The sequence below is a fragment of the Pelodiscus sinensis genome, chromosome 1 (genome assembly GCF_049634645.1).
Source record: "Pelodiscus sinensis isolate JC-2024 chromosome 1, ASM4963464v1, whole genome shotgun sequence".
Taxonomy (NCBI): Eukaryota; Metazoa; Chordata; order Testudines; family Trionychidae; genus Pelodiscus; species Pelodiscus sinensis.
This window is the reverse complement of record NC_134711.1, coordinates 4,018,610-4,040,661: the sequence shown is the minus strand read 5'-3', so window position 1 is coordinate 4,040,661 and position 22,052 is coordinate 4,018,610. Positions and strand designations below refer to the sequence as shown.

Below are 22,052 nucleotides of genomic sequence, written 5' to 3'. Positions count from 1 at the left end.
AACTTCAGAAAGCTCTCTGATGAGCAGAGGAAGAAAGGGACTATTGCTATCTGCTTCTGCTGACACCGATTAACTCTACATTTCAGCCTGGCTCCGGGAGTCTGCCACTCACATGAAATACGTAACCTCCTGCCTTCCCTTCCCTCAAATGTTGAACTTAAGCTAAATAGATGTCAAAGTTTTCAACCATTTTGCCTACCAGATCTTGACAAGCCCTGTCATAAGCCAGAGAAAGAAAGGTCAAGAAAAATCCCCCAGGGAAGACTGATGAGCTCCAGTGTCTGTACAGCCGGCTTCTTCTCTTCCCTAAAGGGTCTCAGAAGTCATCCTGTTGTACATGTGATCCTAGGGATGGGCTCACAAGAGACAAGAAGCGGTCTCTGCATGCCTGGCCCCCTGCAAGTTCAAAATCTTTCTGTGGCCTTAAAACCAAATCTGAAGTGAGAAGACTGTTTTCAAAGGCCCCAACAAATGAATGGCTGTCTAAGATTCAAGGACATTCTGCCACTTCTGGGACCTGCAGGATCCCAAGGAGTCCACCTGTGCCAACTCACAATCCGAACCAGCCTGCGGGGAAGTAGTTCCTGCTGATGGACCCTCATTTTCAGAGGCAATGAAGGAATGTTTTGAGCCTCTCAAAGACTCAACAGCTCACCCTGAAGAAAGAGGATCCTATGACTTTGGATTTATCTCAAGACATAAATCTAAAGATGTCCTTCACAGACAGATATGAGGAGTTAAGACATAAATTCAAGGATTTCTAAGAGTGTTGTCATGCCAAATACTTTGAATCAAACCCATGCAATCTCTTGCAGGAGAGCTGTATGCATCCAACAATCCTCCTCTGGCTTACTTGGTAACAGACCTTGCCTCCAACTACACTTTCATCAGGCACTGGGTTCCTGCTGAGTGCTTCTCACCCAAATATTTTAAAACACATAAGAACAAACAAACAGCCATTGGGTCAGACCAATTATCCCTGTAGCTCCTGTCTTCCCACAGTGGCCAATGCCAGGTACTTAGAGGGAATGAACACAACAGGCAATTACTGAGTGATTCAATCCCTGTTGTCCACTCCCAGTTTCTGGCAGTTAGAGGCTATGGATATTCAAAGCGTGTATTAGGGGTTTGGAACGGTTCCCATATGAAGAGAGATTAAAAAGACGGAGACTTTTCATCTTAGAAAAGAGGAGACTGGGGGGAGGGGGATATGATGGTCTATAAAATCAAGACTAGTGTGGAAAAAGTGAAGGAAAAGTTATTTTCTTGTTCCCATAACATAAGAACTAAGGATCACCAAATGAAATTAATAAGTAGCCAGTTTCAATCAAACAAAAGGAAGTTTTTCTTCATGCAGCACACAGTAAACCTGTGGAACTTCTTGCCAGAGGATGTGTAAAGACCAGGACTTTAACAGGGTTCAAAAAATAACTAGATAAATTCATGGATGTTCGGTCCATCAATGGCAATTAGCCAGGATGGGTAGGAATGATGTCCCTAGCCTCTGTTTGTTAATAGGCTGGAAATGGTTGACAAGAAGTGGATCACTTCTTTCCCTGTTCTGTTCCCTCCCTCTGGGTCATCTGGCATTGGCCACTGTTGGAAGACAGGACACTGGGCTAGATGGACCTTTGGTCAGACCCAGTTAGTCATTTTTGTGTCTCCCTGATCATCTTGGCTAATAGCCATTGATGAACCTATCTTCCATGAACTTCATCCTTTGAGCCCCGTTACAGTTTTGGCCTTCACAACATCCCCCGGCAACGAGTTCCACAGGTTGACTGTGCATTGTGTGAAGTACTGCTTTTGTTTGTTTTTAACATGCTGCCAATTCATTTCACTGGGTGACTCCTGGTTCTTGTATAACATGAAGGAGTAAACAACACTTCCTTATTCAAATTCTCTACACCATTGAGCACTGAACCGTAATCTGGAAGTGGACATTTTATGGGGCAAAAACACCAACTCTTAGATTTAATTCCCTGCTCTAGCTCCACTTGCCAGGCAAGCTATCCTAGAATCACAAAGAACCAACACGCTGATTTAGTCATCTCTAAAACTTCCTAAATCCTAACCATAATCAGACCCAGGGAGAGGACTCAGAGCACTAGAAAGAGAAATAAGGAATGGTTAGGAAGAGGCTTTTACATTCTTTGTTCCAGAATACTGACTAGGGATTATACAACTTTGAAGTGCTTTCTTGGCTTGATAGCAGGGTGAACAACTCTGTGTGGGGATCTGAAAAGAAGGCATCATGGAGAAGTCTCCTATTTCACTAAGTAACCAAATTAAACATGAGACACTACAAGGCCTAAAAATAAACCCAGATCCCATGAAGAGTTTTCATTTTGTTTCAGTATCCACAGAGATTTTTGTCCTTGCTGGTTTCAGCGTCTTTGATCTTTGTGTCATACTTAGTAAAAAATCTGCAGAAAATAGGAATAGCCTGGATGCAATTCCGGTTTCTATTTGCAATGGGTAAAAGGTCCAAAAGCTTTGGTTCAAACTAAAAAAAGTGGAGAAAAGACTAAGTCCTAAAGATAATCATTGTTGTCTGAAACTATCTAAAGTGCTAAAAAATTTTAATTGACCATTTGGAAAACAACCTCATTTAGAAGTATTGGCTACATAGAGACTGCTAAAGAGGGGAAAAAAAGGAGATTTTTGTAGCAACTGGTTATAAACTCCTGTACAGTGAGTCAGATCACGCCATAAGTGCCAGGGCCAATCGAGGTTTGTTATTTGTTATATATATACCATAATGCTAGCGTGCACGTGTACGTAACGCCCAGAATTCCAACCAGGATCAAGGTTATAGCTATTGTTCAGGATGCTGTACAATTAGTCAGACAGGACCTGCCCTAAAGACGCAGTAAATCCAGAATGCTGAAACATTTCAAAATTGGTACAAGTCTGAATTCTGATTTGGGCGTTCCAGTCTCTCTGGCACTCCACCTCATTCCTGTTTGAAATTTAAGGATCACTTCCCACCTCTCCATTCCTAATATATATTTTCAAGGATCTTTGTGCAACTGCTGTTCTGGTGGAAGACAATTGGATGGCTCATGGGTCTTTACATTTTAGATGACAGCACTGAACACACAACTCAGCCTTCTTTAAAAAAAAAAAAAAAAGATCTGTAGGACCCCTCAGCTATTTAGGGCATAAGTCAACACTGCATCTCACAATGTGCATATTCAATGACGGAGGATACTTGAAGATATTAGTGTTTAGAGGGTACTTTTCATTTGCAGAGCATTACAAGGGATAAGCCTCCTGGAAGGCCAGCCACACTGGCAGCTTCTGGTGCAGGAACCAGTATTCAGCTCAATAAAACAGGAATTCACCGTTCTTTTAATGCCATTAGGAGACTCATAAAATTTTGCAACATGATTACTATGCTCAAAGTGTAAATTTTTTTAAAGTGACCCGCCAAAAGAAACCTACAATACATCTGACAGTGTTTTTATCCATGAAAGCTATGCCTAAATAAAACTGTTAGTCTTTAAGGTGCCATGGGACTTCTTGTTTTTACAGTGTAAGTTTACTACCTCATATCACTAGGCAAAAACATCTGAATTATTATGGAACATGCTGGAGTTATCATTTTGCTTTGCTGTTCACACACACAGGGCATTTTTCTCCTTTCACTTCAGGAAGATTACATTGCCAGACCAACCCATGGCAGCTACTAGAGCCAGGAGATCACACCACACAACATACTTGAGTTTGTTACATTTAATGTTGAAAGTTAGTCTGAAGGAAACCAATTTTACATCTAGAAGAAACCAAAGCCAGACCTGAAATTATTACAGACTAGCATATCAGTAAACAGTTTAAAGGGCCACACAAATGGTCACCAAACAAGATCATCAAACTGAATTTGCAGTGTTAAAGCATTTAGCAACTTAAACAAAAGATCTTTACCAAAGTCATTTTACACATTTCAATCTTTCCAAGAAAGTGATCGTCAACTTTAAATTCACACTTGAAAACCAGTAGGTTGAACTTTTTCGCAAGTAACATGTTTATTGTAACTGAACAATTACTGAAAAATAGTCTTTCAATTTTGTTTTTACCATTGCCTCTGTTCCTGAAAAGCCCTTCCTGTAGCGATAGCAACTCAGCCGACACATTGGAAGAGATAAAAGTATGATTGTAAAACTGCAAGATATAGCCAGACAACCCAGGAGAAGATGTGGTACCCAAGAATATTTTTTTAAATTGGCTAGATTTCAAATTGGCAATAAGCCATAACATGTGCAAAAAAAAACATTCCTTAGTTTAGCTTTTTGATCAGACAGGCACGTGTGTATCTGTTTTGTTTGTTTGTTTCTTAAGAACAAAAGCCTCTCTCTAAGGTGCAGACTGGAAACAATTTTTAGACTTCCTAAGCAACACATATTTCTAAAACATGGCCTCTTTCTGACAAAAGGTTTTTCAGATTCTACAGGATTGATTAATGTGTTCTCGGCCCTAAGTAACCTACAGAAGCATTTCATAGCTATGATCAAGCCTAATAACCTCAACTATGACAACAGCTGAACAAGAGCTGAACATAAGTACACATGAATGGCCATACTTGGGTCCGACCAGAGATCCATTGAGCCTAGTATTCTCTCTGACAGTGGCCAATGGGAATAAACAGAACAGGGAATCAAATAATACATCCCCCCCATTGCCCACTGAAATGAATACAATTTAGTTTAAATGTGTTGGATTGTAACAAATTTAAAGCACTACATAAACAATTAACAGTAAGCCATGGCCAGAAGTCAGGGAACAATGGGTATTTCCTCTTGTGGAAAATCCCACCCAAAAAAGTCATTTTGGCTAATAATTCTCAATAGAAAGCTTTGAGATTTCAACAAAAAAGTCATTATGAATGGAGATTGCCTATCTCCTAGAACTGGAAAAGATCTTGAAAGGTCATCAAGTCCAGTCCCCTGCCTTCACAGCAGGACCAAGTACCATCCCTGACAGATTTTTGCCCCAAATCCCTAAATGGCCACTGCAAGGATTGAACTGACAACTGACAACCTGGGGTTTAGCAAGCCAATGCTCACACCACTGAGCTATCCCCCCCCCCCAAAACTAAGGCTGAAAACTAAGTTTGTCAAGAAAGTTGGAACAAAGACATTTTTCCCCCACGTACAGTCAAATAGTTAAGTTTTTTGAACAAAATCAAAACCCTACATTGCAGGGCAGTGTAGCATTAAATGGAGTCCACCTACATTGCCTCATGGGAGTTGTAATGGAGATGTCTTGGGTTCCCTGGCCAGACTAAGATGGAAGAATAGGGGGTATATCTCCCATAACACATCACAACCTGCCCTCTTCATGACCTGCTGTGGAGTCTTATGAAAGAGACAAGGAAGCTCTGCTTTAGAAATGCTTTCTTGGTCCCTGTAAGATGTGTTATGGTTCTGTATTAAGGCTCATCAGGAGGTCTATGCACTTTCCCTACAGAACGCATAGGGGCTTTGCTATTGCCAAGCAGACTTTTTGGAGCCTCTGGTCCATCTCAGTTTGAGGACAGGGTATGGCCTACATGTATTTGTGCTGCAACAAAATGCATCACTGCTTGATTCACAATTCCTGGAACTGTTCGCCAAAGTCTGGAGACCTGTGTTTATCAGCCCTGGCTCTTGAGCAGAAGTAACTTTGTCTACAGCATGACTGTAGATATGGAAGATAACAAATTACTGTCATTAATGCCCAATATGAAGTAATGCATGACATACTCAGAGAAGACGCGGATGTTAGGTTCAGGGTGGATCATATTACCAACATCTGCTAATTTCAGTTTTTCAAGTCACTTCTGTAGAACTACATTGTTCCAAAGCATTGTTTCTGCTTCTCCTTCAATTTCTAAGGCCAGACTCAGTAATTGTTTTGTATTCCATTGCTTAAAGTTGAGCAAAACAGTACAAGTTCACTGACAGGTCAAACAAAGAGGAAAATGATAATAAAGGCTGGTTTGGATAGTTGTAAGGGTGTTAAGAAATGGGTAATTGACTAATCACGTGGTAGATACAATTTGTATCGACTACCCGATTAGTCGAGAAGGGAAGGATCTCATTCCAAGAGCTGCCCCCACAGCAGCTCTGCTGTTTAAGAGTAGGAGGAGCCGGGTACGCAGGCAGCCCAGCTCCTACGACATTTAAACTGCAGAACCGCAGTGGGGGTAGGTCCTAGGCAGCTCTTACTACAATTAAAATGCAGAACTGCAGCAGTCCTGGACTGGCACGAGCTGGGACTGCTTGGTCCTGGCTTACTGCTGGGACCGGCAGCCCAGGCTGGCCACAGGCAGAGGCTGTGCAGGCTGCAGCCCCTGTCCGTGGCCAGTCCCAGCTGCCGTGAACAGAGGCTGCTCTGGAAGCAGCCCCTGACCAGGGCTGGAGCTGGCCACTGCGAACAGAGGCTGCTCTCTCATACAGAGGCAGCAAGGGGGGAAGCAAGTAGTCAACTACTCGACTACCCAATAAGTAGGCTTATCAGGTAGTCAAATACTCAACTACTCGCTTACATTCCTAGTACATTGCTCTCTTCTCACTACCAACATGCCAGGGCTTATACAGATGACTAACAAAGCAATCTGTTAATTGGTAAAGTACCTATTTGATGTAGCAACTACACTGTAAACAAGAGCACCTATGAACTTTATGTTCAGGGTTTTAAGAGACTACATCCCTCCCTTGATATTTACAGTGTCCTGCAAAAAGATTTGAGATTATTAATTCATGCCCTTTTTTGGCTTCTTTATGGTGTATAAAGTAGTTCTGAAAGGCTCCTGAGATGTTCCTGCTTGCTCTGTAGCTTAAAAAGATCAGAAATGAAGAGTATGGTCTTTCCCTTTGTATTGTTGAAGGACTTCTCGGAAGGGAAGATGTTTATTGGAAACTCTCACCTCTCAACTGGAGGTGACCAATCTTTAACAAAGATGTCCTCTCATCCAAGTCTTCATTTGGCACCCAAGCTCAACCATTGTTCCACAAAATTTCAAATAATGCCCCACCCAAACTTATCTGTTCATCTCACAGACTCTCATATCACAAGTTGTGTTGGCTCTTTCTAGTTACCAGAGACTTCCTCAGAAGACAACACATGAATGTCTAATGCAGAAAACATAAAAAAAAAAGAAATGGATTTGGTGGCAAACAGAAACCAGGCATTCTTTATACATCCAAACTGCAAGAGGGCACAAGTCCAATTTTTCTTCTTCGTAGGTCACCTTTAAACCAAAACCTGATAGACCTGCATAATTATTTTATACATCTGAAAGGGACCATATTTTGGTTTTGCTCTGAAAAAATTCTATATAAATTTGCCTGGTACCCCCATCAGTTTTGCAGACACCTCCGCTCTGAAAACCAAGCAAATCAAGACACTTACTACAAATTGCTCGTCAGCTATCGTTCTGTCTAGTAACTACCACCTCCACTGCAGAATATTCAGTATCTTTCCTATACACATTCTTAAATAGCTTTCAAAGTGGGAAGTCTGAGCCATTGCCTCAGGTTGGACCTCTATAGTCCGGACTTGGGTAATCTAGCAGCATCTGTGGTCTGGCATCCCCATGGTGCTCCCAAACTCGAGCACTTGCAGGGAAAAACCAGGTTCTGGCTCAGCAATTCCTTCCTCGCTCTCCCAGAGCACCACAAATAGCTCATTTGCTGAGCTCAAGCTGAGGAAGGAAGGGGAGAAATAGATATGGGGGGGGGGGAGGAAGGGGCGGTGCTCAGGGGGAAGGGGCATGGTGGCTGCAGAGCCCTGCTGTGGGGACCCAGGAGTGCGGAGTTCAGTGCTCTGCTTCAGGGCTGAGCTCCTGATCTCTAGCTGCGGGGCTCTGCAACCCACCTCTTCCCCCCCAAATGCCCCCTGCAACTCCCATTTGGTCAATGCCAGCCCATCTGCTGTAGACAGACAAGATTCATATAAGAGTTTTGCCCTTGCCTCATTTTCTCAACCAACAGCATGTAAGAGTTTAATTTACGACATTTCTCATTCAAGCCTCCGGTTTGTTACACCAACATCTGGTCTGAAAGCTTAGTCCAGAAGTCAGAACGGGCTTCTGTTTTACATATCACTCCTGAGCAAACACTAATAGATGCAAGTTTTCAGGGTTACACACAAAGTAGTTCGATATCCTTTCCTATCCAATGACTAAATACACACCCAAGAAAAGTTATGACTATTCACTGAAAACGTGGCACAATACCTGCAAGAAAAGAGTTCACTTGTTTAGTTTCCCGTGAGGTTTTAATAATTGAGTCTGGTGTTTTGACTATATTTTCTATTAGCTATTCATCTTGAATCCAATCCATGTTGACAGATTTAGTACCAGAGAGTTAAATATCAGGATACCTACTAAAAGCACGTATTTAAAAAAACACCTACTCAGCCTTTTGGAAAAATAAAACAAATCCAGAGGCGTAGAACACTATACAGCTTTTCCTAAAGAAGCTTTCTTTGTGACAAAAAGTCTACTGCGGTGTTCAAAAGGTGGAGATTCTACGCAAATTTTAAACTCAGTCTCAAAATCTAGAAGTGTGGCTCTTTCAGTAACTATGGTCCCCATAAGAGCCTCCTGCTGCAACAGAAAGACAAATTTTAGAGATTAAAATAAAGTTGCCAAAGAAGAAAACTAAGTCGTGGACTTTGTTTTTGCAAGTTAATTTACCAAAGCAGAAATTTCACAAATCATTAACAATGCCTAGTCTAAATAATGTTCACAGCATCATCCAATGCTTTCCAATATGTAGTGTGTCCTGGCACTCATATGAAAACAGTGTTGTCAGTATTCAACTCTGCTCCATACAATGACATTTTACTGGCTGACTAGATCATCATAAGCCTATCAGCTACATCCAGAACAAAGTTAGCAAGATGTTCTGTGTATGGCACAAACACTGGGGATTTCCCTTCAGCCTTGACACCAAGCCTCCACAAATGATACTAAGTTTGAGACCTGTCTATCTCACAGGAAAAGCTCCCTTTAAAAACTAAATTTGGTAATGCTGGAGGTAACAAACTGCCACATAGGCAGTGGATGAGTAAAACAATAGATATACTATCTAGCACATAATTCTATATCATCTTCAACCATTAATGAAGCAGTACCGAGTGTTCTGAAAGGGAACCCCATAGCCTTGTTTGGTTGTTTGCTACATTCCATTGAAAGACATCACACTGGGCCTTGTGAACGAACCGAGGGGGGAGACCTTGATGACAGTCAAGTTTGCCGTGAAAGGGGAGAGTTTCAGGAATTCACTGTAGCTGGACAAATTACTAAAATAGTAATAATGCTTTACAATTAAGGATACTGAAGTGCTTTACAAATATTGATGAATTAAGCTTCCATTATTAGGCAGGAAGCATCACTATCCATATTTCAAAGTTGGGGAAACTGGGACAAAGGATTTAAGTGACTTGCCCAGAATCAACTAAGTCTGTGCAGATGCAGGATAAAAGCCAGGTCCTTTTGACTCTGAATCCTGTGCTTCACCTACCAGACCTTGCTCCTGGTATACTAAATCAGGCTTTATTTTTCCACTTTCTTCTTCCTCCAGTTCCCTAGCGAGAGCACATCATTTGGCTGAAGATAGAGTTCTAGGGATTTTTATAAATTAATTTAAATGTGCATCCACGCATTTCCAATATCCAGAAGGAAAGAGATCATCCAAAGGCTTCCCAAAGGGCAACAATACTCAGTATTTCTGTTCCACACATTAAAAGAACAGCCTCAGTTAAATAACTTATCTTCACAACTAAGTTTTGCACACATCAAGGTAACAATTTGCACTATTAACCGTAATGCCAGCCTAAAGGAATTTAATTGCTTGTACCCCCAGCTATTCTGTTTGAGCTTTGAACTTTAACAACTTTTTTGGAGGGCCAAGGACAGAAATACTGCTCAATTACAATCAGTTGACTAACAAAGGCAGGAAGAATATTCCTTGCCTTCTTTATCTTTGGGTCAATATTAGACCAGGGCAAATCACACCATTGTAATTGCTCTGAAATCAAATTAGTGTGAATCTTAATCTTCTACAGCACAGTTCCCTTCACTGTAAGTGGCTAGCATTGAGTTTGAACTTCTCCACCTTCAGAGATTAACTGAAAACAGAAATTTACCTGCCAATATCAAAGTAAGGGGCCTACTGTTGAACTTACACTAGATGCTATGAATCTCAGGTGACCCCATACAGATCTGGTAATAATTTCAAAGGCAAGCATTTGAGACAGCCTTCAGTCGTATATCAAAATTATAAACCAACCTGACACTTTTAGCAACCTTTGATTACTGAATATCTACTAATGAAGTACAGAAATGTAACCATCGTGCTGCTGTAAACAAAGAGAATCTATCCAACATCTAACTTAAACAGGAGGTAGCTATGAAGCCAGTGCACTCCTCATAATAAGTTGTTTCAATTTCATAATCATAAAATAAGTAAGAATTGCTCAAACATTCCAAGCCACGCAATCCAGAAGTACATTTGCATTTACTCAAATCTCCCACTCAGCTTCCCTACCTGAAAATCTCTCCATTAAAGCCAGCAAGATGGCAGTCAGGTGAGAAAAAAGCATTAGAAAGCACAGAGGAAGAAAATCTTCTCCTTAAAATTACTTCATATCCTAAGAAAAAATGGTTTTCCTCAATTTCCCTGAAGTGCAAAAGAAATGTTTCCACAAATAACGAACAGGCTTCAATGCTAACTTAGAGGGCCATTTTTAGAGTTCAACGGTCAAAGGGAGTTCTCCTTGCAGAGACTGACAACAAAAATTCTGCAATTTAGACAGACCAAGTCTTTCTGTAAGACATCAGGCCTCTCGCTACTGACCTGAGCTGGACTGGAGCCAGCAATTAAAAAGAGATGGAAAATGTCATTCTATTCCTAATTACTGAAAAATTCCCTCTTCCCCCATTTTGCCTAAAATGTTATTTTAGTGCTTTCATAAACATAATACAGGGTGTGTTAATATGCAACATACCTGCGCTATTTGGAAATCAAAACGCATTTGCAGATTGATACATCTAAGTCCAATGCATACACAAGTTGTCTTATAAATGCAAATATTAGACCAGTCCTACCAAACTAGAAATGGGAGACTGGAGAGCTAAGGGACTGGAATATGCAGCCTCACTTGTCTATTTTACTTTAGCCAATTTGATAGTTCTGTGCATTACATAGAAGAAATGTGTGGATCTCATTCAACTTTTAGTGGAAGAGTATCTACAATCTGTGTTTACTATACCAGTTGGTGAATCTGTTGGAAGTCTCAGAAAGTAGCAAGAATTGAATAGAGCAAGGAGACTTTAACTAGGACCCCTCTGAGTGAGCAATGCATATTTCTCTATCATTATTTCCATTCTACACCTATCCTGTGGATAAAGATGACTTTATACTCTATGGCAATGTTTCTCAACCAGTGGTTACGAATACCCTTAGGGGTACTAGAGAGAAATCAGGGGAGGAGGGTACGTCAACACAACTGAAATTTGAAGGAAAACAGATTTTTCTTTTAATTTTTACAGCGCTTTATTATTTTTGTACTTTTTATCCCCGAAAATTTCTTTGCACATCCGGCTACAATTAAGTTGTTTAAAACAAATCTGTTGCAATGGTAGGGAAAAAAATTGTGTGTCTAAAAACTGTAGGTAGTGGGGGTACTTATAATTTTTTTTTTTTTAAAAGGGTACTTTATAAAAAAAGTTGAGAAACACTGCTTTAAGTCACCTTACATGAATACCAATTACGTGTGTGTCTAGGCAGAAAATGGACTAAAAGCTACAAAGCCATAACGGCCAAAATAAATGAGCCTCTTACTGGACTGCCTGGGTCAGACTGTACTCTGGAACCTAATCATCTCGTTGCCTTCCTCCTTGGAAGAGATTATCTCTACAAGAAATTCCAAGCAGCAAAGTGACATCAAAGCCCTGGACGGGTGACCATTTCACATGAAACTGCCTGGCCACAACAAACTCCCCCACCGATTGCTACCATGGCTGCAGGTGTGTGTTGACAGAGAAATTTAAAACAGAACACATTATCTACTGTTACTATGCTGAGACTTCTATAGATCACAGAAACTTTATACAGAACTGAGAAGGATGCAGGATAGGACACTTAGAAAATGGACACTTTGCAGGAAGAATGAAATTGTAACTTTGGCAGTGACAGCAGAGAAGTCAGTATCTTGGGAAGCCTGTGTAGTCACATGGGAAAATTTGGAACCACAACTGCTCTTAAGACACTTAGGATATATATGTATTGACAAAATACTTTTGAATTACACATACAAAAGCCCGAGAAACCTGACTATTCCTTAAATATAAATGGAAGAATCCTTGCACACACAGGAAATTTCGATTTGTGAAATCTTTAGGTCTTGTTTAAGCAGTTTATGGAGAGTTACCACCTGTATCTTCAATTGGTGAGGAATAAGGGATGCAAATAAGGACTGTATAAAGGTCTGAGGCAACCAGAACATTGTTACTCAAGTGAGTAACCCCAAGTGACACAGAACGGAGATAGGTCCAGGGCCTCAAATGAGTTTGTAGAAATATCCCTTCATTCTCCATTCCCTGCCCCTCCATATGAAAGACAGTCTCAAGGGGAACACTGATAATTTTTGTATTCAATTATGTTATTACCTGTAGTCATCTAAAGAGCCCAGTCTCAAAGTGTCTTGCCTTCCATGACTGCCACAATGTAGCCTAAAGATGTGTAATCTTGCTGCGTGTATATTTAGTGGCATGAATTAATTTTAAAATGTAGCACTACCAAGCAATAAAAAAAATCATGATCAATCACTCAAACTTTAAAAAGTTAATTGTGATTACACCATTAAATACCACCATTTAAATATTTTTGGATGTTTTGTACATTTTCAAATGTATTGATTTTAATTACAAGAGAGAATCCAAGTGCTCAATTTATATTTGTTTTGATTAAAATATTTTCACTGTAAAAAACAATAGTATTTTTCATTTCACCCAATTCAAGTACTGTAGTGCAATCTCTTTATAATCAAAGTTCAACTTACAAATGTAGAATTATGTACAAAAATAATTGCATTAAAAATAAGATAGTGTAAAACTTAAAGAGCTTAACAGCCACTCAAGTCCTACTTCTTGTTCTGCCATTTGCTCAGAGAAGCAAGTTTGGTTACAATTTGCAGGAAGTAAGGCTGCCTTCTTGTTGCTTACAATATCCTCTGAAAGTGAGAAAAGGCACTACACTGTAACCAGCATCGCAAGACATTTACCTGACAGATGCACTAAAGATTCATATGTCTCTTCATGCTTCAATCACCATTCCAGAGAATATGCATCCATGCTGATGACAGGGCTATTTTCATCATCATAGTCAGAAGGCACCAGCAGAAGGTAATTTTCCTTTTTGGCGGTTCTGTAGTTTCCGAGGGCTGCTCTTTTAAGAATTCTGAAAGCATGCTCCACACCTCATCCCTTTCAAAATCTGGATGCCACTTCAGAGTCTAAAACTTTATGTTGAGTGCTATAGCTATTTTTAGAAATCCCACATCAGTACCTTCTTTGTGTTTTGTCATACTTGTTGTCAAAGTGCTCTTTAAACCAATTAAGTACTGGGTCAGCATCCAAGACTGCTATAACATGAAATATGACAGAATGCAGGTAAAGCAAAACAGGAGACACAAAACTCTCACCCAAGGAGTGCAGTCAGACTTTTAATTAACATTTTACAACAAGCACCACCAGCAAGAAGGATGTCCTCAGGAATGGTGGCTGCAGCATGAATGGGCATACGAATGTTTATCATACCTGGATCCTAAATATCTGCAACACTGGTTGCAAAAGTGCCTTGAGAACACTTTTGTTCTCATTTACAGGTGACATTATAAACAAAACAGGGAAGCACTGTCTCTTGCAAATTGTAAGCAAACTGGTCTTTGTGATTGTCAAAACAAGAAATAGGACTGAGTGGACTTGTAGGCTCTAAAGCTTTTACATTGTTTTGGTTTTGAGTGTAGTTATGCAACTAAAAACAAAATCTATATTTGCAAGCTATGCTTTCATGACTTGAACTAACAAATACCATTTATCATTTTTACAGTGCAAATATTTGTAATAAAAGTAACAAAGTGAACATTGTACTAGAGCCCTGTAAGTCAGCAGATGTCCACTTTATATCCACAGATGTAGATGAGAAAATCCACTGCTCCTTTTTGGGAATATGGATGTGGATACAGATACAAATTTTGTATCTGTGCAGAGCTATATGCGGTACACTTTGTATTCTGAGTTGTAATAAAAATCAATATATTTGAAAATTAAGGAAAACATCCAAAAATATTTAATACATTTCACTTGATATTCTATTATTTAACAGTGCAATTAGTTGACTAATTTTTAAATCAATTAATTTGAGTTAATTATGTGAGTTAACTGATTAATCAACAGCCCTATTAAGATCCAATGTGTCTTGCTTAACTCTGATTTCCTCCAAAATACCACAGTAATCTGATAAATATATTTTCACCCCTTCAATGTAAAACAACTGACATTTAGAGAACGGACATAATGCAGTTTAAGAGGCCGATACAGTATACAGACGGTATAAATCAGTACAGTTCCAATGAAGCCAAAGGAGCTATGCTGATTTTCAACAGCTGAGGATTTGGCCCCAAGTTTTCATCTGTTTTCTACAAAACTACTTTGAGAAAGCAGCCCAGAGGTTAAATAAAAATTGACTCATTTATGTAACACTGGGTTATTGTTATGCTTTATAACAGTCTGTTTTCAATCTTGACATGACTTAGGCCAACAATATTTGTCTCCTAAAAACTTAACTTTCTACACTCTAAGCAGCAGCCTGAGCTAAATGAGAAAGATGGTCAAAGTAGATGTCTAATTGTTTCTTCTGGCCTCAAAATCTATGAGACTGAACATGAAATGTTTAAATTTAGTTAAAGTATCTTATTTCCTCAAAAGATGATATCTGCACTTATTTGTTGAAGGTTTTTTGTGGGGAAATACAGTTCCTCTTTTTTGAAGGTGAGGACCACTAACATTTGTTATAGCAGAGGCTATCAATCACTGCAATTTTACATCTTGTCAATAAAAAAAAAAAAGTAAAAAAAAAAATCTCAATATCCCGGTTGAGAAAATTAAATAGGCCTTCTAGTTTAAGTGGTTACTTTAAGAAATACATCTCCACACCTCACATTAACCACAACTCTAGTTTGTGGACATTTTTCCAGCCATTACTGGTGCTGCTGTTCTCAATTTATGTCCATAGTATTGCACTTACTCTATGTATAATAGGGCTTAAATATTTACTCTGAAATCTCTTGCTGCTTACCCCACTAAACACAGCAAATGTTTACCCTCATAGCTAGGAGATTTAAGTACGAAGATATCAATATTGTGAACTCCAAGAACTGGACAATCACAAGTCAGGCCCTCAAAACTTGTTTTTCAATGTAAACTGAAATTCTCACATACTCGCATGACTCCAAGCGCAGCAGCTTTAAGAACACACTAAATATTGTGGCAACCATAATAAAATCAAAATGGCTAGCAAAACAGAGCAATATAACATTTATTCTTAAATCTGAGATTTTATAGAAACTGTCATTTTAGTGATTAAAACTGAACTCAATTCAGTTTAACAAAAAATTAGTAATAAGAAATGTAAGCATCTGATTCTTATTTTGAGCCATGTGCCTGCTTTGTAAATGAAGCAATTCAAGAATGATACCACTGTCAAGAGTTTAGTTTTAAATTAAGTATTCTTGGTAAAAATGCAGTACTTCTACCGAGAAACACCTGCCACCACCAGTTTGGTTTCTAGAAGACACTACCTTATATTATTTTGGTCACTGCTTTGAAACCTCTCCTATCTTGAGCAAAGCTGAAAGAACAACTTCACTTGTATGATATAGTTGCTACTGCAATAGAGATTGAACTAGTTCTCCTCCCTCCTCAAATACCTTTCCTTTCAAGGAGCCCAGGAAAAATACTTAGAGGTTGGTGCTAAGTTACTCAGCTCTGATCTCCACTATCTTCACTTTCCAACTGACAAGTCCACCAAATCTAAATGAACATCCTTCATTCTGGATCCAAGTTCATTTCACCTCTGTCACACGTGGGGTTTATGTTACCGTAACAGTTATTGAAATAAGAACTTAAGTTGTCTATGATGGCAGGCATGGTAAATGTATTAATGCCCCATCATTTCTGGTTTCCTTGTTTTCACAGCATCCCCCATTTCAGAAGTGACACATTGGCATATTGAAAACTATAGCCCCAAAGACAAAAGCAAGGTATGTTTTAAACAGACTTCAGGACAACTAAGTCAATACAACTCTATGCTTAGTCACATAAGTCTGGATTTGACATTTTCCAAGGTAGAGGGATTAATAATTTTTGAAGTTTTTACTCTTCCTTTATTTAAGAGATTATGAAGGATGATATCCACTCAGACTTTAGTAAGAGTTCATCTGTAACAATGTCCTTCCTCTTCAAATGTGCAACTACTGTAAGCCAAACAAAATAACTATTTATGCAAATTGACTATGTATACAGGCAGTCCCCGGGTTACGTACAAGATAGGGACTGTAGGTTTGTTCTTAAGTTGAATTTGTATGCAAGTCGGAACTGGTACATATTGTAGGGGAAACTCTAGCCAAACATTTCTCCAGAGCTCAGTTTTATTCTCCCATACCTCACTTCCCTCAGTCCTTTATTCTCAAGCTGAGGTGTCTGCTGAGAAAAGCTGCTCCACGTCTCCCTGGTCTGCTGGGGGGAAGCAGCTAGTGCGGGGTTGCCTCACCCCATTTGTAAGTAGGGATCCGATGTAAGTCGGATCCATGTAACCCAGGGACTGCCTGTAGTAGCAAAGCCCATGCAAAACTATTCCTAAGTACCATTGACATGGATAGATCACTCTTCCAGGGCAGTAATGCAGCATGGAAGCCAGCAAGTTATTGTAAGGCTTAATATGTGCATTACTGCTACATATAACCTGTACCCAGCACACATCATTGGCAGGACCAGCTTTAAAGATTCTAGGTATGTCAGCAAGATTATTTCTCCGCTCTGCCCTGTCTCAAACTTCACCTCTTTCATTTTACCCTGATCTCCACACTTAATTTATAAAAAGTGTGTGGGGGGGGAGGGTGGCCTCTGCCAGCCTCTGATGCAGAAACACAAGTTGCCAATACTTGAGATTCTGCACAAACACCCCAGAAACATTTCCCAAACACACTGGAAGCACCTAGGACATTCTGGGGAATTTTAGATTAGTCTTGCAACAGTTAATTGAAGCTCATCATTCAAGATTCAGTAGGTGCCCCTAACTGTTCAAAATTACCAACTTCACCCATTCCTCCCAACAGCCAGAGACTTTATAACCAATTAAGGTCTGCACAGTCCTTCGGTTACTGGTGTCCCTGCATTTATTCCTTCTTATCTAGCTTCCCTCTCTTTCTAGGTTTGCCAGCCATGCTCCCTCTTCCAGGGAGTCACTGTAGACTACTTCCTTAAAGCTTTTTGCTGCCTACAGCTCCTGAATTTTACGCACACCCTTCCTGCCCTTTCTATTATTCCTAGGTCGTCTTGTTATCTCTGAAAACCTAGAATCCCATCTCCTTGTGTTTGTCCCAGTTCATCATTCACTTCCATGCTCACTTGTACTTTTCTTCCCCTTTATGCCCCTTCTGTCCCATTCTTCTCTCCCCTCCCTCACCTCCCAGCTATCCTTACAATGCCACATCTTCCAAATCCCTGAGGGGCGTTTTTACTATCCATCTAGATTCTTTTACATTGTGCCTGTCACGAGGGTATCCAAGTCTCCTAACAATGGAGGGATATGTTCACACTTCCTATCAGCTGAACCAACTTGAACTGCCCCCAACCGTACTGAAGGAGGCCATAGAGGGCGCTCAAAGGAGCCACTGCAGTTGCAGCAGCCTGCTAGCACTAAAACTGCTGGCTCCTTCCTGTCACAAGAAACCCAAGCAGCTAAGAACTGACAAGCTCCCCACCAAAACCAGGGCCTAACAGCTATGAGCTCCAAGGCTAAAGGCTGTAATTAATGAATAATGTATAAAAGATACTAGCAATCTGACTGTTACATGCTCTCTACAGCAAAAAAAGACTATAAACTATTTAAGAGAGTAGACAACATTAATGCAGTCCCAAAGGCTGGTCTTTATTTTTTAATCTAGACTACAAAATAGCACGTTAAACAAGAAACCCTATTTTTAAGGAGATATTTCAATGTAATTTGTTCATACGGTAAAAGTCAAAGTTACTCAAGCCTTTTGCTGCTCAGCATCACTGAGCAAGGAAATCCCATTAGAAAGGAACATAGTTTTAACAGAAGTGAGATAACAGATTCAGCAGATTCAGACAGGGCCTTGAAACCCATGCAGAAGCAAGCCTTGCAGTTTTCAGACGAATAACTAAACTAGTGCCTCAAAGTTTCAGTCTTTAGTCACCGTATAGTTTAAAAATAGAACTTCTCAGGTCTGCGGGCAGCCTTGTTTAAAATCAGGAATGTTCAAAAACTCAGCGAGTCTTTGCAGACAATACATTGCAGATCTAGATTCATTATCCACCCTTATTCCACTGCAACCCAGTGGATTTGTTGATGACATTCTTCTATGTCTCCAAGCTCTTCCCTTAACCGTTTTAGGACATGTGATTCTGCCACTGAGGACAGACAAAGCAACACAGTCTGCTAAGACACCGAAATGATTTAATATTTTATAAATCATTTCAATTTTGCCTCTATTAATCCACTGCATAAGAGGTAAATCAAGGACACCCAGAATAAATATTTCAGATACCTTGCAACTGTTAGTTGTTCTTTTATACAGAAAAAAAAAATCTAGAATTCTCTTCTATTATCCTGTTCTGGACTGGACCAGCCAAGAATCAACACAGAAGCCATCATACTGGATCAGACTGGTTTCAGTGGGTGCAATATCCTGTACCCCAACACTGATGAGTACCAGCTGTTTGGAAAGAGGAAAGTGCAAGAAACTCAGCAGTAGGTATGGGATAATACGGCCCCGGGATGCTTACAGATGTTAGCAAACATTTATTTTTGTAAACATGTAATCGCTGAATGTTTCAGCAGTTACATGTTTACACACAGGGGGCAAGCGGGCACTGGCTCCTGCCTGCCCCCTCCGGTACAGAGGGAGTAGCATGGGGGAGCGGGGGAGGTTGGCCCTGTGGGAGCCAGCAAGTGCAGAGAACGGCTTAAAAGCCTGGTCCCCAATGGTACTGGCTCCCGCCTCCACACCCTTTGCTGCCTCTGACACAGAAGCAGCAAGGATGTGTGTGCACGCGTATAGTTAGGATTAACCAGCAAACCCAGGCTTATCGGTTAATCATGTAAACTACACACTAACATCCCTCCCGCCTACCCTGCATTAGTTAAAAGTCTGAAAAGGGATGTTTTATCTCCCTTCCAGAACTCTTCAGGTATATCCCACAGCTGGGGGGAGGCAGACATGAGCTAGCAGGGCACATGGTAGAGCTCTAAAAACAGCTGTGAGGACAGCGCTTTGAAGTTGAGCTCAGACTGAGTTCAGTCTCTGAAGCCCACCTGCTGCTGTTCCGTAGGCTTCAGAGTCTGAACAGCAACTTCAAAGTGTTATCTACACAGCCTGTGTCCTGTTAGCCCAAATCTGCCAACCCAAGCTGAGCAGCTTGCTGATGCGTGTGTAGACATACCCTTTGGATTTTTTCACCCTTTCTATAACAACTCTGGATTTACTCATATAAATGCCTAATACGATTTTAAATCCTGTTAAATTCTTAACCAAATGGTATCTTGTGGCAGCAAGTTCTACAGAGTGCTGTGTGAAAAAGTATTTATCGCTTTTAAATAACTCAAGCTTCACGTCAGACTTTCACAGGGGCTGGGAAGCTATTGAAAAGCTGTTGCTATCAACGAATTTTACTTAGGTTTACTAACAAGCTATTCACCAAAACTGGATATAAAGATTTAGTTGCTGACATCGAAGAACCCAAATTTGCAAACTCAAATTTTCATAAGTATTACAGAATGTTTTAGAATGACCAATAACTAGGGTTACCAGGTAGACCCTGCCAAAAAACGGACATATTTGATCATGGGCGGAGGGGAGGGGGGGCGGGAAGCAGAGCTGGCAGGGTGGTCCAGGGGCTGTGGGGCTAGCCAGAGGGAAGGGGGGGGACGGGAAGCAAAGCCCAGGGGGGGCCCGCAGGGCTGGCTAGGAGGAGGGGGAGCCCAGAGAAAGGGGAGTGGGAAGGGGAGCTGGCGGGGGTGTGTGTGTGTGTACACAGCCACTGGCCGCAGCTGTAGTCCAAGGGGCTGTGCCCTGGCAGGCACTTCCTCGAGTTGCTCATAGAAGCCGGGCGGGGGGAGGGGCTGGGAGCCATGTCCAGTATTTTCTGATTTTTTCTACCAGACAGATGGTGCAAATACCAGACTGTCCGGTAGAAAACTGGACACCTGGCAACCCTACCATTAACTAATATTTTGTATTAATTCTGTAATGTAAGTTATTTTTACACTCATCCTCTTATTCTAAAGGATCCCACTGCACTTTAGAGAAGGCTCCATGTCAGTGATGTGCTATCACTACAGAATAAAAAATATAATTTAAACAGCTGCATTAGAAGTGCTTCAAAGTGATTAAATAGAAATTGAGGTCAGATGTTACTTTCTGTATTTTACTACATACCTTTCATGTGTGTGAAACATGCCCTGTAATCTACAGTTATAGTAGATTTGCCAGTCAGCATGGCAATTATAATGATAGTGCTGACTAAAATGCTTCCATTCAGCAACGGGTGAGATATGGTATTCCAAACCAAAGACAGCAGGGCATGATTAACTGGCCTCTTTTTGGAAACCAAGTCAACTTGTTATTCCAGGCATTCATATTGCTATAGAGAATAAGGCAAGTGATGTAAGGTCATTAGAATGTCAAGACCACCATGAGAAATGGTGCCAAGAAAGCAGCATCAGTTAAGAACGCACTATATTTGAAGCTGATGTCAGTCCCAGCTGCAAACATGAATGGAACAGAGGCTTTGAAGGCCACACAATCATAGACATTGCTTTCCAGAAACTGCTTGCAATCCCGTCTTCAGTTCCGGACATCGCATTACCAGAAAAATATTGGTAAATTGGAGGGAGAAAGAAGCTGAAGAATGGAACACTTAGCTATATAAATAAAAGTGATCAGAATGCTACATGGATTGATTTGTGGGGGGGGGGGGGGGGTGATGGATAGGAGAGCTGGCCAGCACTTGGTGACTAACGGGTTAAACTCAAGTAGCTAGCAAGAAGGTTGGTAGGAAGCCAGAAGAACAAATGGGAGACAGTGCTGAAATCTGAACTGTGTATAGATACCTGGTCTGCTCTTCCTTTATGTGACTTCTAAGTTAAGGACTGGAGGGAGCAACATGCTGTAATCAGAATTATAATGCCTACAAGGAATTCGGGGAATGGAAGTGGACTGAACCTGGAAGGGATCATGGGTAAATAAAGGGAAAATGTGTATTTAGTCATGATCAAGGCATTTTTTCTTTGTTTTGGTTGTTTGGTCGAGCATACCCAGAGACGCTCTGTGTTAATTTGTTTTACTCAATTGCTCTGTAACACATCAACCAAGTATGCTTTATCAAGAATATCTTTTTGTTTGGTTAATAAAATCACCTTTTTTAAGAAGATGATTTGATTCTTATGTCCTGCAAAGAAACAGGAGGGAGGGAGGGAGGGTGTGTGCGTGTGCGCGCGTGCGTGCATAGCTTGAGAGGTCAGCTATCCAAGACAGTTTGTTTTCTTTGGTTTCTTTTTTCAAGCTCTTATGGCTGAGGAGCTTGGGTACCCCTGGGGGAAGTCCAAGTGCTTTCTTCCTGGGTTCAAAAAGAAAGGAATTTGTTTTGCTTGGTGGTGGCAGCTACCCCCAAAAGTCAGTAAATCTGTGGCTCTGGGGAGCTTTTATAAGCAGGGCCTAGAGAGGCAAGGTATTTAAGGTCTCACGGGCCCCCCATC

General features: G+C 40.6%; 1 protein-coding gene across 1 annotated transcript in view; it reads right to left on the bottom strand.

The window, feature by feature from the left end:
• UBE2H (ubiquitin conjugating enzyme E2 H) overlaps positions 1–22,052 on the bottom strand; it is a 74,519-nt gene that overhangs the window by 41,034 nt on the left and 11,433 nt on the right. The window lies entirely within an intron of this gene.